Source organism: Spinacia oleracea, chromosome 4, assembly GCF_020520425.1.
Source record: "Spinacia oleracea cultivar Varoflay chromosome 4, BTI_SOV_V1, whole genome shotgun sequence".
Classification (NCBI taxonomy): domain Eukaryota; kingdom Viridiplantae; phylum Streptophyta; class Magnoliopsida; order Caryophyllales; family Amaranthaceae; genus Spinacia; species Spinacia oleracea.
In genome coordinates, this window is record NC_079490.1 from 71,293,040 (window position 1) to 71,309,397 (window position 16,358).

Below are 16,358 nucleotides of genomic sequence, written 5' to 3' on the forward strand. Positions count from 1 at the left end.
GTAATGTTTTTGTATTTTCTAATGATGAACTAGTCTCAACTTAAACTCAAAAACAACAACCGTTCCCCGGCAACGGCGCCATTTTGATAGGACGTTTTTCCGTCGTTGAAAGATCAACGCCACAATCAAACAAAATTTATAAACCACTAGACCAACCAACTATATGAGTTATAGTGGCAAGTAAAGGGATCGTCCCAAAGAAACGATGGTTCTTGAGTTTAAATGTCAAGCTAATTCGAACAAGAGGTTTGATTTCAATTATCACTGCTAAACCAAGAATTAAACTAGATTGAATCAAGGAAGCTAAACGTTAGGGAGTTGGGGATAGGCTAGGGAAATCGGGGGAAATGAACTACCATATAGTAATTATGAATGATGCAATGAAATAGCACATAGGGGAATGAAAACTAATAACGTACTCGCCACCTCTCGGATAGAGCCGCGAAGCAACCTAGCCTATGGAAAGCTTTCGCATAGCCCTAAGCTAGATTAGCAAGCATATAATAGGTGCTATAATTCACTTGCATGAATTAGGCTCACAATGTCTTGCCAAACCTAAATCATACATTCCAATCTAACTCAATCAACTAGCATTTGCAACTACTACTCAATTGATCATGGAAAATCCTAGCACTAAATCAATTTAATCACATCAATCATTAATCAATTAAATCATCAAATTCCCCTAATTAGGCCCCTAGATTCTCCCCTTTCCCTAACCTAAATCTACTCACTAGCCATTCTAGAAATCAAGAAATCCATTAATTCTACACTAGCAAGCATGAAATTGAAGGATTAGGAAGAGAGAATCAAAGACTAGAACAATCAATTGAACAATCAACAAGAGAATTAAAGATCAAAGTAACTAAAGTAAAATCAAGAAGAATTCAAGAATTGAAGGAATTATAGAACAATCAACAATCAAAACAAAAGCAAGAATTAAGAAATTGAATTGAATTGCACAAAATTAGAAGAAGAGTTTAGAGAATTACAAATTGATGCTTCAATGGAGGAGAGTTTCTCTATCTAGAAAATGCTGAAAAACTAACTTTGAGAATCTAAAATTATCAACTAAAATTCTACCCTTAACAAAATAATCGAAAAATCTATTTATAAGTTTCCCCAAATAGAAGCCAAAATTCGAATAAGAGCAGCCCGCGCAACCATTCGGTCGCACAGACCTTTTGTGCGACCGAACGTAAATGAATCATTCGAGCAAATACTGAGTCCTGTGCGAGCGAAGGCAGCGAAGAACATTTCCTTCGTCATGTGCGACCGAACGAAGAACCCTGTTCGGTCGAATGGGGTTTCTTTGGCTCATAATTTCTCTGCAGCACGATTCGCTCGAACGAAAATCCTTGTGTGGTCGCACAACTCTTGTGCGGTCGAGTTGATGACCTTGTGCGGTCGCATCCCAAATTAGGGACATCCTGATTCCAAAAATCAATCCTGTGCGACCGAACAACAGAGCACGTTCGGTCGCACAAAACCTGTGCTGTCGAATAGAAGGCTCTGCGATCGCATCCCAAATTAGAGACCTTCTGATTCCAAAAATCAATCCTGTGGGACCTGGATATTCCTTGTACTCATTTGCACTCCTCTGTTCGGGGGCACAAACCATCACTCGATCGCACAAGCCCTGTTTTGGCTTGATTCTACTTGTTTTCCATCACTTTTCATCATAATCACCTATAAAGCACAAGATGGAACGAAACTTATAAAATTCACACAAAAAGCTATTAAAAACTATAAAAAAGTATAAAAACTAACATAAAATCCTAAGCTAAGAGCGACATAAATGTCGCTCATCACCTACAAAATCCAAAATATAAAGGTTTCGAAAAACCGCCCTCGTAGAGGAAATGCACTACGGGAAAAAGTACGAAAAAACTCCCTAGAATTCTGGCGACTCCACTGGGGAAATGCACTCACAGTGGCTCGTTGCCCATTCTGCTCAAGTTTTCAAGTGGGAGTCAGTTTGTTTTTTGAATTTTGAAGGACGCTCCCAAACCTTGAGAACGAATGTCGAAAAACGAGCTTTTCAAATACAATATTCAAATGCGATTTTCAATTTTCAATTTCTAGGCATTTCATGCATTTTTCAAAAACCATATTTGTGCAAAACGAATTTCTACCTTGCCCAATACGGATGTGATCTACATTTGGGCTAGCCCCGGGGGCAACGAAATTGTGATTCTCCATACGGTTCCCGACCAAAGTGTGTGACCATTTCCGCGCCTACCGAAACTTGGCATTTGCTTGACATTCCCGATGTCAAGTAGGGAGGTCGTCTGCCGACACACACGTCCCTTAGGTGGATGTGCAAGTTGTCGCTGGATCTGCCTCTTAGTCGAGTACCTTTTGACACCCAAATCCGACCACTTGCATCATACAAAATTTAGACCGACCTTAGGTTGAGAACTTTGCATGTCGCATTCATATTCATGTTAGTGTGACAACATGCTATTTGTGCATTGTGTGGGCGTCTTTGCACGTGTGAATGGCTAACCTCGAGTTCTAGCTTTGCCAAATCCCTTAGCCTCCAACTAGGAAACCAAAGCCCTAGGAGCATCATTCAAACCTCATGCATCTAAAAATCGCCGATTTAAGGTCTTTTAGGAGTGCCACTCCATTTGATTCAAAACCCTTAAACACGCCTCACGCACAAATGCCAAGTTCAAATTCAATCCAACGGCGTCATAATGCCGGATTTTCTAGTCCAAATTTCAAATTCCATCCAACGGCGTCATAATGCCGGATTTCTTAGTCCAAATTTCGAGTTCCAAATTCAAAATTCCATCCAGCGACGTCATAATGCAGGTTTTTCTAGTCCAAATTTCGAGCTCCAAACTCAAAATTCAACACAACGGTGTCATAATGCCGGATTTTCTAGGTCAAGCATTCAATTTCCAAGTTCAAAAATTTAATTTCAAGCATTCAAATCTTCAATTCCATCTTTCAAACCTCAAATTCAAGTTGCCAACTTCAATCTCAAAACCTCAAGTACAAATGTCCAAACTCATACCGTCGTATTGCCGACTTTTCCATTCCATATTCCAAATCTCAAGTTCAAAATTCTAAATTCAATCTTTCACATTTTTAGTCCTATACTCAAAAGCTTCAAATTCCAAATCCATGATGGCGTAATGCCGGGATTTTTCTCATTCAATTTAAATTCAAACTTCCATGACCAAACACTTCAAAATTCCAAGTCCACGGCGACATGATGCCGGACTTTCAAAATTCCAAATCTAATGTCTCAAATCCATGGCGGCGTAATGCCGGGACCTTCAAAATTCAAAACCTCATACTCTATACAAAAATGCGTCTTTCCCATTCAAGGTTCAAACTCCGAGACAAATTCAAATTTCAAATTCATCTTCAAGCTATAAAAAAAATTCTTGACTTCCATTACTCCCAAATACGAATCAAAATACTTCCCACGGGTTGAAAATCCCCTGAAATAATACAAGTCCAATTTTCAAAGTCCAATGGGTTGAAAATCCACTGAAATAATACAAGTCTAATTTTCAAATTCCAACGGGTTGAAAATCCAATGAAATAATACAAGCCTAATTTTCAAATTCCAACGGGTTGAAAATCCCCTGAAATAATACAAGTCCAATTTTCAAATTCCAATGAGTTGAAAATCCCCCAAAGTAGTAAAAGATCCAATTTCCTTTCTATCCGGTTGAAACTCCCCTAAAATACTCCAAACTCTACTTCGGGTTGAAATTCACTTGAAATATTCCAAAATCCAATGGGTTGAAATCCCCCTAAAATATTGACGGGTTGAAATTCCCTTGAAATAATACAAAATAAAATTCCCTTTCAAATTCAAATGGGTTGAAATTCCCCTAAAATGGTCCAAGTTCCAATAGATCGAAACCTTCCTCCTCAGTATTCTAAGTTCTAGTACAAGGATATAACTTCCACAAAAGAATGAAGCTCCTCTCAAATATTTCCAACGGGTTGCAAATCCCGAATACAAGTACAAAATCCAAAATTCCGAATCTTTGGAGTGGCACTTAGAGTCAAGTCTAGGTCTCATTTATTGCATGCATATCATATCATGTGTCAGGAAGTTCAAGTTCTAAAATCATGTCATATGTCCTAACTAGGAGTCCAAAGATCTTGTGGGTTCGCCGAAGAGGAGAAAGGTTGAAGAGAACTCCATCAGCCCTAGCCTTCCTTGTAGCCGTCATCGAGCGAGCAGCCAACTCACCTTCTACAAATCAAGCTTCAAGTCCTTTTCAAGAAACTGTTCAAATGGCCGCCCCTGATCAAATCACCCAGCTTATGGTCGTTGTCGCCAGCCTCAGCACCAACCTGGAGAACATAAGCAACCTACTAGGTATTATGGAACAGGCCGCACCCACCGATAACCTAACCAAAAGGATCGAGAGTCTGGTTAATAAGGTCACCAATCAAGAGAACTACTTCGACACCTCAATGGAGGAAAACCTCAAGGGGAAGGAAAACTTGCCAGACAAATTCTCTGCCAACGATATTCCGAAATTCAAGTCACCTGATAATCCCAAGTATCACCTCAAGAACTTCAAAGCTACAATGGCTATCAAGGGGGTCGAACTGGAGCTATACCCTGTGGTATTCCCTATGTCCCTAGAACCTGTCTGTAAGAAGTGGTATTACTCACTCAAAGAGCATCAAACCAGTACATAGAAAGCAGTTGCTTGAGCATTCATGGAGCAGTATCAGCCCAACATCCAACTTCAAACTACTCTGTGAGAACTAGAGGTTCTCAGGCAAGGGCCTCAAGAAGGTTTGACTAATTATCTCAACCGATGGAGAGAGATGGCTTCCCAAATGGTGACTCGACCCTCCGAGAAAGAATTGGTCAAGATCTTTATTGCTGGACTCCTTCCGAAGTACAATACTCATATGAAATACCTAGGCCTGGAATGTTTCAAGAGAACCTATGACATCGGAGTCGATATAGAGGACGATCTGATGAAAGCACCATTAGCACCAACTCCACAAGATGAAAAGTGGAAGGGTAAGAAAGCTGAAGTAACACACAAGGTCCACGAGGTCAACGCCTTAGAAGCTCCTCAAGGTCCAAAGCCAAGTAACTTCAAGAACAGCGGCAATCAACGCAACTTCCAGAATAGGTCTCAAAGGGTCTTTACCAACCTCGGTATGACCTATTGCGACGCCTTTGATCGGTTGGCCGAGAAGCAAGTCATAACTCCGATCGGTCCTATACCAGACCCTCCGATCGACAAAAGGTCCAAAAGCTGGGACCCTGCAGCCTATTGCAAGTACCATCAGGGGAACGGGCATGACATTGAAAGCTTCTTCAAGCTCAAGCATCTAATCCAAAATATGGTCGACAACAAGACATTGCCCCTACCACCAGGAGCCAAGCAGTCTTCCTCGGTGCAAGCTATATCTTGTGGAGGTGAAGATGAAGGAGAGGATTTTTCCATGTAATTTAATCTCTACAATATACAAGCCAGGCTACGAATTGATGGTTCCAAGCTTCTGCCATCTCATTCCAAGTGTTCAAAACTGGGTGATCCCTTAACCTAGGGTAACCACCGACATTCAAGAAAATATTTGTCCCCTTGCCACCCTGAAGGCATGGGGCTTCTCCGATTATGATCTCATGCTAACTACCGGTAGACCATCAAGATCCAGGGCGTTACATACAAGATCCTGGGGGTCCTCGATTCGATCTTTTCTTTTGAGACCTACTATAACAGTGCTGAATCCTAGTCATCGATGTGCCTACCAACTTCGACCTGCTATTTGGAGAACCTTGGTTCGAGGAGCTATTGGACGGCCCTGCCTGCCTCACTCTCAAAGGTTCAAGCTTCCATGATGCTTCAATTAAGCAAAAACCGGCCTTGCGCAAGAAAGAGATGAATGCATCCAAGGGTACTATCACAGATGGAGAATCTCTGTTCGTACAATCAAGCCTGAGCTGCCTGAAGGCAAAATGGTGAGAATGTTCCTCTTAGGGCTCAATACCTCGTGCAAAGGCTGCTTCGCTGCATTTGCCTACAGCATGTGGGACCAAGTCTGGCATCAAGTCCTACAGATCTGTGCATGTAGCACCACCTATGACGATGATAATGATGGCGTGGCCGTTTGGGAATACCCCGAGAACTATCTCTATGATTAGTGTCTTTTGTTCAAGTCCAGATTCTGTCTTTCAATTTTAGAGTCTAGTGATGAGTCTAAGAGTCTAGGACTAGAGTCTTGCATCAATCAAGAGCCTTAAAGGCCGATCTTCAAGTCAAAGATGTCGATGTAATGATTGCCAATTTCAATAATACTTCAATTTCCTCCTACTCTTCAAGTCCAATTTCAAAACACACCTCTAATCCAAACAACTTTGCTTCACAAGAAACTGACCTTGAAATACTAAAAGATATTGAAAATCATGAAAATAGGAAGCCCATAATTGAGGAAACAAAAAAAGTTAACCTTTCTAACAACAGTGGTCCAAAACTAGTTTAGATTGGTCTAACTCTATCTCAAGCAGAGCGGGATGGTCTTATCAAGCTACTTTCAAAGTACATAGACGACTTCGCATGGTCCTATCATGATATGCCAGGGGTTGATCCAAGCATCGGTCAGCATACAATTCCCCTCATTCCAGGTTCAAAGCCAATCAAGCAGAAACTTCATCGCATGAAACCAGATGTTTCCCTCAAAATTCAAGAAGAAGTCTCTGAGCAGCTAGAGGCCGGGTTTATTCGAGAAGCCAAATATCCGGAATGGATTGCAAATGTCGTTCCAGTTCCAAAGAAGGACGGCAAAGTACGAATATGTGTGGATTACAGAGATCTTAATAGGGCCAGCCCTAAAGACGGTTTTCCATTGCCTCACATCGACATCTTGGTCGACAACACCGTAAATCATGCCTTACTCTCTTTTATGGACGGGTATGCAGGCTACAATCAGATTCCCATGGCAAAGGAGGATATGGAGAAGACAACCTTCATCACTCAGTGGGGTACATATTGCTATACAGTTATGCCGTTCGGACTGAAGAACGCAGGGGCTACATATCAAAGAACAGCCACATCCATCATGAGCGATATGATTCATAGGGAGATCGAGGTATATGTCGACGACATGATCGTCAAATCCAAAAAGCGACATGAGCATACCTCGGTACTCCAAAAATTCTTCGACAGGCTCAGGCAATACAATATGAGGCTCAATCCTCAAAAATGCGCATTCGGGGTAACGTCAGGCAAGTTACTCGGATATGTCATCAACTCTCGGGGCATCGAGGCTGATCCTTAGAAAATCAAGGCCATCCTAGAGATGAAGCCGCCAACGAATGAAAAGGAAATTCGGGGTTTTCTCAGCAAACTACAATACATCAGTAGGTTCATTTCAAAGCTCACTATGATATGTGAACCGGTATTTCGAAAGCTCCGCAAAAGTGAGCCCAAGGTCTGGGATGAGGATTTCCAACAGGCGTTCAATTCCATCAAAGACTACCTCTCCAGCCCACCAGTTCTAAAACCGGCCATGCCAGGGATTCCCCTCAGGCGCTACCTTACAACGACAGATTCAGCAGTAGGGGCCATGCTCGCCCAAGAAATTGAAGGCAAAGAGAATGCCATATACTACATAAGCAAAAAGTTGATCAAGTACGAAACCAGATACACTCAGCTCGAGAAACTCAGCATCGCCTTGGTTTGGTCCACAAAGAAACTACGGCACTACATGCTCTCCCATATAGTGCATGTAATTAGCAAAGCGGATCCTCTCAAGTACTTATTTGAAAAATCAGCTCTTAGAGGACGGTTTTCCAAATGGTTGGTCATGCTAGCAGAATTTGATCTCAAGTACACCCCTCAAAAGTCTATCAAGGGTTCAGCAGTCTCATTCTTCCTAGCCGACTGTCCCGTCGAGGCAGAAGAGGATGATTATGACTTACCCGACGAGCAAATCTTAATGACAAGCGATGACAGTTGGCGACTGCCACTTTGACGGTGCTTCAAATCCGAATGTGAAGGAAATGATGCCCTTGGTCCAAGTATGCATTTAATGTTAAGTCTAATAAATGCGGTTCAGTATTAATTAACAAGTTAATAATTTAGTGAGATCAAGTGAGCTGAATGCCTGGCTAGAGGCCGCTTCAGTTCAAGTGGAATTAATGATATTAATCCACAGCTTACTCTTGACTGAACCCGTAGGGTCACACAAATAGTACGTAAACGGATCAAGTACTTAATGGCATTAAATACTCCATCTATGGATATTCGGAATCGACGGATCTTGGTTTCAGTGGGAGCTGAGATCGTCAAAGGCAAACAATGAATACTCCGGAAACGATGATATTGCCGGAAACGGAAATATGGATCGTATCGAAAATATAAATATTATCCAAGTCGTAGATGTTGCCGGAAACGGAAACATGGTACGTATCGGAAAATATTATCGGAAATGGAAATATTGTCGGAATCTGAAGTATTGCCGGAAACGGAAATATTGTCGGAATCGGAAATATTATTGGAATCGGAAAATAATTCCAGAAACGGAAATATTAAATATTTGTTCGAAACGGAAATTATTTCCGGAATCGGAAATGTTAAATATTGTTCGTATCGAAAATGGATTCCGGAATCGGGAAATTAATCGGAAGCGCGTCGTACGAATTAGCATCGGACGAGACTTGCTAGGCGAAGGCCCAACACGAAGCCAGGCCCGCATCCAGCAAGCCAGCGCACCACACAAGACAGCCAAGGCCACGCCAGGACCCGCGCAAGGCCAGGCCCAGCAGGCTAAGGCGCGTGCGCGATGGGCTGCGAGATGCGCTGCTCGCGTGGGCCGCAAGGCTTGCGTGGGCTGAGCGCCCGCAAGGGTGATGCTCGTGTGTGTTTGTCTCCGATACAAATCCTAAATCTAATGGGATTCATTCAATGATTAAATTCTAAATCCTAATGGATAAATAAGTTAATAAGAGTTTTAATAAAATTCTAATTAAGCTAATTAGTATCCTAATAGGATTCCAATTCCCTTTCCATACCCCTATAAATATGTGGCCCTGGTTCACAATTCATAGACGAGTTTTCAAGTATTCAAAGTGACTTTTTGAGAGCAAAATTCAGTCATATTATTGCCCCATATCAGCCGAATATTGCTAGTACCTTAAGGGCGATTCTAGTTGGTGAATCTTAAGGCGGATCCGGACGTGCTGTGGACTTTCTACGAAGGGACGACACTTGGAGTCCTAAAGACTTGTTCTTGTTCGGTTCGGGCGCAGCTAGGGAGGGCATGCTACAAAGTGTATGCATTCTAGACTAATTATTTGATTATGTGCAATTAATTTGAATCCTGGCATATAGGTTTTTCCGCATGATTTATGTTGTTCATATGTATCATAACCTAACAGTGGTATCACGAGCCTCTTATTAATTGCATGATCTATTAATTGCTTAACATGGTTAAATTTTACAAATTTGCAAAGAATTAAAAGGGGTGATTAATTTTCGTAATTGTTAATTAATTGCAAATTGCGTTTATTTAATTATATGTACGCAGTTTTTCGGCAGTTTCATCGTTACTCAACAAAATCGAGTGATTTTTGTGTCAATTCTGCATGTAAAAGGCATTCTAAAATTTTGACAAAAACACTACTTCTCCGCCGAACCCAGAATTCCCAAATTCGAAGCCTAACTATGACTTTTCGGAGGTTTTAGTTTTTCGAACGCAAAAGTTTGTAATTTTAAGATGTTAAATTGAATATTTGCGATTCTTGTTGTTAAATCTTGAATTTTTGATTGACCTACTGTATATGTTTAACAAATTTGAATTCCTAAGCTTGTTAATTATACAACCTAATTTGTAATCGTAATTAATTTGTTGAAATTCGAATAATTTAGAATTTAATTTGATTTTCATAATTAATTGACGATTTAATTAGGTATCCATGATTAAAAACCACCATAAAAATTGTTAATTTATGATAAATTTTAAATTTTTATGACCTACATTTGAATCCATGTTAATCGGAAATTAATTGATGAATACATTTTCGATTTTTTCGCCCTAAAATTATGAAATTAATATGATTTATTAATTTGTCGTTAATTTTAAATTAAAAATTTTAAATTTTTATGAAAAACGCTCATAAATGTTGCACGCACAAAGCAAAGGACGCTACGTGTTACCCTTAAGGGGTGTTGTATAGTGCGGGCACGTGACGACGAGCAAGGGAGCTCGTCGCCCGTGCGGTACGAATGCAGCGAGCAACATAGCATGGCGCGCGCGCGAGGCTTTGGTGCTGGCCGTGTGTGCTATGCGATGGGCGAGGGCGACGAGGCAAGGCACAAGCGACGAGCGAGACGCGTGTGGGCAGCGATGGTGCTGCGCCACAGCGCGCCTGGCTCGCCCAAGCAAAGCAGCAGCAGACGCGACACAGCACAGGGGCTGCGCACAGCGTGGCCAGCGATGGTTGCGTGTGCATGTGGCGTGTGGCTGTGTGTGCCTTGTGCAGCGATCGATCGAGCGGGGCGCAGCAGACGCGACACAGCACAGGGGCTGCGCACAGCGTTGCCAGCGATGGTTGCGTGTGCATGTGGCGTGTGGCTGTGTGTGCCTTGTGCAGCGATCGATCGAGCGGGGCGCAGCAGCCTTGTGGCTTGATGGGGCTTGGGCGCAAGCCCAAGTGCCTCGTCTTGCGACGATTGATACGTTTTGATTTTAATTTGAGATTTTCAGTTCGGAAATAATTTTAATTAACTTTAAAATTAATAATTTAAATTATTTTCTCGGAATTTAATTTTGATTATTATAATTATTATAAATTTTAATTTATACTAATTATTTTACTAAAATTAAACCTTGAATTAATTTAAATTCGTTTAATTCAACTGAAAATAAATTAAATGGATTCGATTATAATTTTATATGAGCTTTAAATTTTAATTAAACTTGTATGTTTCCGGTTAGACTAGAAATACATTTTTATGTTTAAAATAAGTAAAGCATATAAAGTTATTGGTTTAAGTGGGAGCCTTTAGTCATAAACTCTTGATTACGTCTACAAATCCTTTAAGGTTAAAACAACTTGATTAGAATTAATAAGGACTGAATAATTGGTAGATTATTGGTGCCCTTGATTAATTGCTGCAAATATTTATGTGATGCATACAACATGTTTTTACTAACCAGCTATGTGGGCCATTCATGATAATGAATGGGTGAATGGTATATATTGTATATGTACTGTTTTGCAGGTTATTGAAAGTGACTAGTATGGCCCAAATAGGATAGAAAATATGGTCTGCGTACCATTAATTTGAATGTAATATTGGTCTAAAGTACCAAATTTTATTGCTTTTAAATATGGTCTGCGTACCATCAAATAGTTGTAATTAGTTTAATTATAGCTTATCCTATTTGAAGAAAATGGCGCCTCCCATGGAGAAATTCAAGACGGAGTTTCCAATCCATTTTCAAGACGGACTTTGAAGTTGAAACTTCAAGATGAAGTCGGGCCATACTAGATCACATTTATATCTTATGCATGCTTTAAGTTATTTATTGCTTTTAAATATGTCTTAATTATGCATGAGATTATGGCTTGATTATGTTGCATGATTAAGGTTCACTTAAACTCTAACCAACATAGTAAGAGCCTTAAGTTCCAAACTTTAAAATTGAGTTAAAAGGTGCCATGCCAAAATAACACTTACTTGGATAACCTTTACATCAATCTTAGTAATAGTTTTCCGCCATAGCGAGGTGTTACTTATTGATTCTAAAGGGGTAAGGTACACAAATAATTGTGAGTACAAGTTAGTTTTGGTGAAACTCAATGATATAAGTAAGGAGTCCTTTTATGTCGTGGCAAAATCGATAGGTTTACCTAATAAATTCTTAGACGTACCTATCAACCAAGAGTAGTTTATAGACTATTAGCAAAAGGCTTTTGCTTACCTAAAATATTTTAGAATTGAGTCTAAATACATAATGTGCTTAATTCTTCAATGATTTAAGGATCTTGGAATCATTTTATTCACACCTGTCGGAACAATAAATTTGAATAAAATGCCAATGACTTGTTTAAATTGCATGATTGCTTTATGATAAATGTTTAGACTTTGCATGCTTCAATGTATGTTTTAATTATTGTCTATAATTAAATATCTTGCACTGCAGTAAATCCTTTTAGAAAGGTAACAGTAAATTTCCTCGGTTGGTAGTGAATCCAAGAACGATTCACGGAAATGAGAGAAAATGAGCAATTTAAAATGTACGTTTCTTTTAGCGACTTTTATGGTTGTTTTCGAGTATCAAAGTCGAATGGCGAACCGATTGGTGCTTGTGAATTCAAAATACAATGTAGTTTTGAGATCATAAAGCATTGAGTTTAAACACTCAGCTTTACCAATGGTTAACAACCTAATATCTTTGTCCATTTAATTCTCGAATGAGTCTAGTCCCTAGACATTCGAATAGATCGATGCTTAGAGAACTTTAGAAGCTTCTGGTAAGATCATCTAGTTGAAACGGAATATTCAACATGAATAAAATGGTAAGAACTTTGATGGAGTGACATTGGACATGTCTAACAAAGTATAAAAGTCAACACTAAAGAATTCAATTCTTAAGACTATAAGAAAGGGTACAAGAAATAGGAAAACAAGGAACAAATGAAAGGAATTTACGATTCCGTTTCTACGTATAAGTTTATGTTTAAAGAAAAGTAACCTAGCAATCAAACTTCCTTGGTATCATATACCGCTTGAGGTTCTTACTTCGGTAATAACTCATACAATGGAAGCTAGGCTACACTAATGGCCTAGAAGTGGGAAATGAAGCATGGCAATGCTACATTAGTTGTAGGGTCATCTAGTTGGTTTTAAGTCCTATCAAAGGATGGAACTTAATGGCTATTTTGTTCCATAATCAGCATACCTAAATTTCTGCTTCAAACATAGAAAGACTCACATTCAAGAAAAACAAAAACTATGTTTGTTTGTTTATTTGAATGAAATGGTCATTTACGGGTTGAGTCAATATGCTTGATTAAAACAAACAACTCTTTAACAATAAGAACTTTACTAGGTTCAAATCAATCTCTTGATTTGAGTTCCACAAATCTTTGGCATTGTTACTTAGACCATATCAACAAGTTAACATTCAAAAGCTCTATTTTAATGGAATTTTGAAAGTTGGTTGATTTCTAGATCAATTTAAGACAAGCAAGTCTTACTTGTTCAAAGTAACAAAAGAAATGAACTATTGTTAGAACGCCTAGACAATAGAGTTCAAAGCTAAAGAGATATTTTATGACTTTATTATATCACCGGGATTTGAGTGAATATTGGTTTATTTACTCAATGTGATATAAGTTTGAATTTGTTTGGCTAGTTCAAAGATTCAGAAGTATAAAATCCACTTGGCAAGAAATCATAAAGATCTAGGTTAGATCATGTTGATGATTACTTAAGACCAAGAATGATCATCAATGATTGTGTGTTGTAATTTCACGATCTAGCTCCATAAGATATTGCATATCTAAGTTGGAATGATCGAAGTCAATTAGTACTTGATTCGATCAATGATGAATCATAAAGACTTTTCCTATAATTTCTAAAACAAAATGCTCAACTACCACCAAACTAAACCAAATTCGTCAAAGCTATTGAAAAGTAATTTCAGAATATCTTTTCATAATATATCTAAGGAGTTGCTAAACTCAGTGGGAGCTTAGTGTTTGTTATTCAACAAACTAAGGCCCAAGTATAGATATATGTTTCATTGTGATTTATTCAAATGAGACACAAAGGTATTGTTTCTAACACGAATTTTGAGAACATAATGTTTGTTTGCTCGAAATAATGTCCTTTTCGAGATTCGTTTCCAAAATGACAAGTGGGAGAAAATAGACCTCGAAAGTCTTCAAGGCGAACAACAAACATAAACGGACATTCCGGGGGCTTTTCAAAGTTCTTTAGAAAATTCGAACAAGAGAGGGGAGTGATCTGACAAACCAGGATTTAGATAATCCACACAAACATCTGTAAACTGATTATGCCAGTTACCACACCCAAAGGCCCAATCAATCCTAGAGTTTATTCTTAGATCACCTTGCCCTTTACTGCTCCAGGAAAACAAGTTACCATAGATTTTAAGTTCAATTAGTCCTGTTGCAGTAACACAAGCATCAAAATCTCTAGTTTCTGCATCTGTCACATGGCTTCCATGAATTATGTCTCCTGAATGAAACACTGAATTAAAGTCACCCCATGATGAACCAAGGGTGAGTCACACTTGCCCCAACTTGTACCAGACTAGACCACAGTGGTCTCCTATGATCAATAGCATGTAGCCCATATACAGTAGTGAAGTTAGCAATGAAATTCCCATGTTTAGCAGCAAGCTCACCATGAATAATCTGCTCAGTTTTCAAATTCACAGTAAAGGTACCTCACTGTGCCTCCACCCAAGCCAAATCCTGCCTTAATGAGAAAAGTCATAATTCATTTCCCATTTCCAACTGGACCCCAATTTTTTCTGAATCTTAGTAGCTTTTACTTCTTTTACTCTAGTTTCTACTAAAGCTATAACATTGATTTTATGCACATTTAGTAACCTCCTAACCTCCACTACTTTATTAGGATCATTGAGACCCCTCACATTCCAAGTACACACAATCATGGTGGATAAAAGATTTCTCCCTCCTCACCTCCATCTTCTCCTAAAGAAAATCCTTGAACTACATCAACCACTCTAGGAACCTGAGAAAATCCCACAGTATGATCATAATTCTTTGACTCTCTCCTTCTTCTAGAAATCACCCTCCACCCATCATCTTGGGCACTACTCTCCTGATCTTGGTGCATAGGAGTGGCAACAACCATCACTGAATTGCTCTCTTCACTTTATTAACTTTTTATTCTTATTTTTACTTGATTTATCACATTCAGTTCGTTTATCACGTTTTTGCATTAACATTATCTTGTCTTGCGTGCATTTTAGTCGTTTTTACTCTGAATGTGTCTTTTATGCTCCATTTTGCTGCGCATGGTCATTTCGGAGTACTAACGTGCTAAATAATTTGATTTTAGGCTTAGACGACGATTCAATTGATTTTACGATTTGTTAAAATGCAATACGATTTAATAATTTGCTACACAATTCCCTAATGTGCTACACGATTTTATAATGTGATAGGCTATTTTATAATGAGATATACTATGCTTTGTCGGTGCATCAATGGAATTGCAATATGCAGCGACGCGTCGTGTCGTGATATACGATGGGCAGCGACAAGCTTCAATGTGCAGCAACGAATGCTATCCGACAAACGACAGCCTCACAACATTGTAGGGCACGAGCACACAAACTTGCAGTACAAGCTAGCAGTAGCAGCCTTGGCAGCTTTGTGCGCCCACGCGCACACTCGATGTGCCCACACATACTCGTTGCGCCCACACACCTAACCTCTACGCCCGCACAATCACCTACCTTTTATCTGAAAAGTTCTTGCCTTGGAGTCAGAATTTTGCACTGTCGTGTTGTGCACCCGAACCGCCTACCGCTGCAGTCGTATATAAGCAGCAACAACAACAATTTTTTGGGAGCTCATATTTTTGTTGCGCAATAGAAAATAGAGTAGCAGCGAGCGATTAAGTTAGAGAATAGCGAAGGGTAGTTAGAATTAGATTAGAGAATAAAAAACAATTCATAGATTAGAATAAATTTTGTGGGTGTTCTTGTTTTAGTTCGGTTTTTGGAACTGAGATTTTCGCTTCCCTTTTTAGTCGAGGAGACGCAGTAGCGAATAGAATAGCAGCAAAAGAGAGTGATTAGAGAAGCATTGAATCGATTTTACAGTTGATTTTTTATTTACTTTAGGAATTAGATTCTCAAATTTCAGATTATTTTCTCTTTTTTTCCTGGTTTATTTTGTTCTTAAGTTTCGGATTAATGTTCTTCATTTTTGGGCTCCAAATTCAATAATAATGGTATAATTTCTCTCTTTTATTCTTTAATTGTCTCTTTAATTGTTTGCTCATAGTTTTTGATTAGTTTATGGTTACTTTTGTGTTTTGATTTTTGAATTTGTGGTTGAATTTTATTGAATTTTTGGTTTGTTTTTCTTAATTGAATTTTATAATTTTTAATGTTTGAATTAGTTTAGTTATTGCAATTAGCTTAGAATCATGATTAGGTTTTGTTCTAGTCTAATTCTAGTTCTAATCATGCTCATTGAATATTTTATAATCTAGAGATTAGGGTTTAAGCTTTGGATGTAAAATAGGGGATTTTGGAGAATAATTGTGATTGTTTGTGTCATTAAATTGATTAAATGATGTTTCATTCCATGTCTAGTTCGTTCAGGATTAGCTAACCTA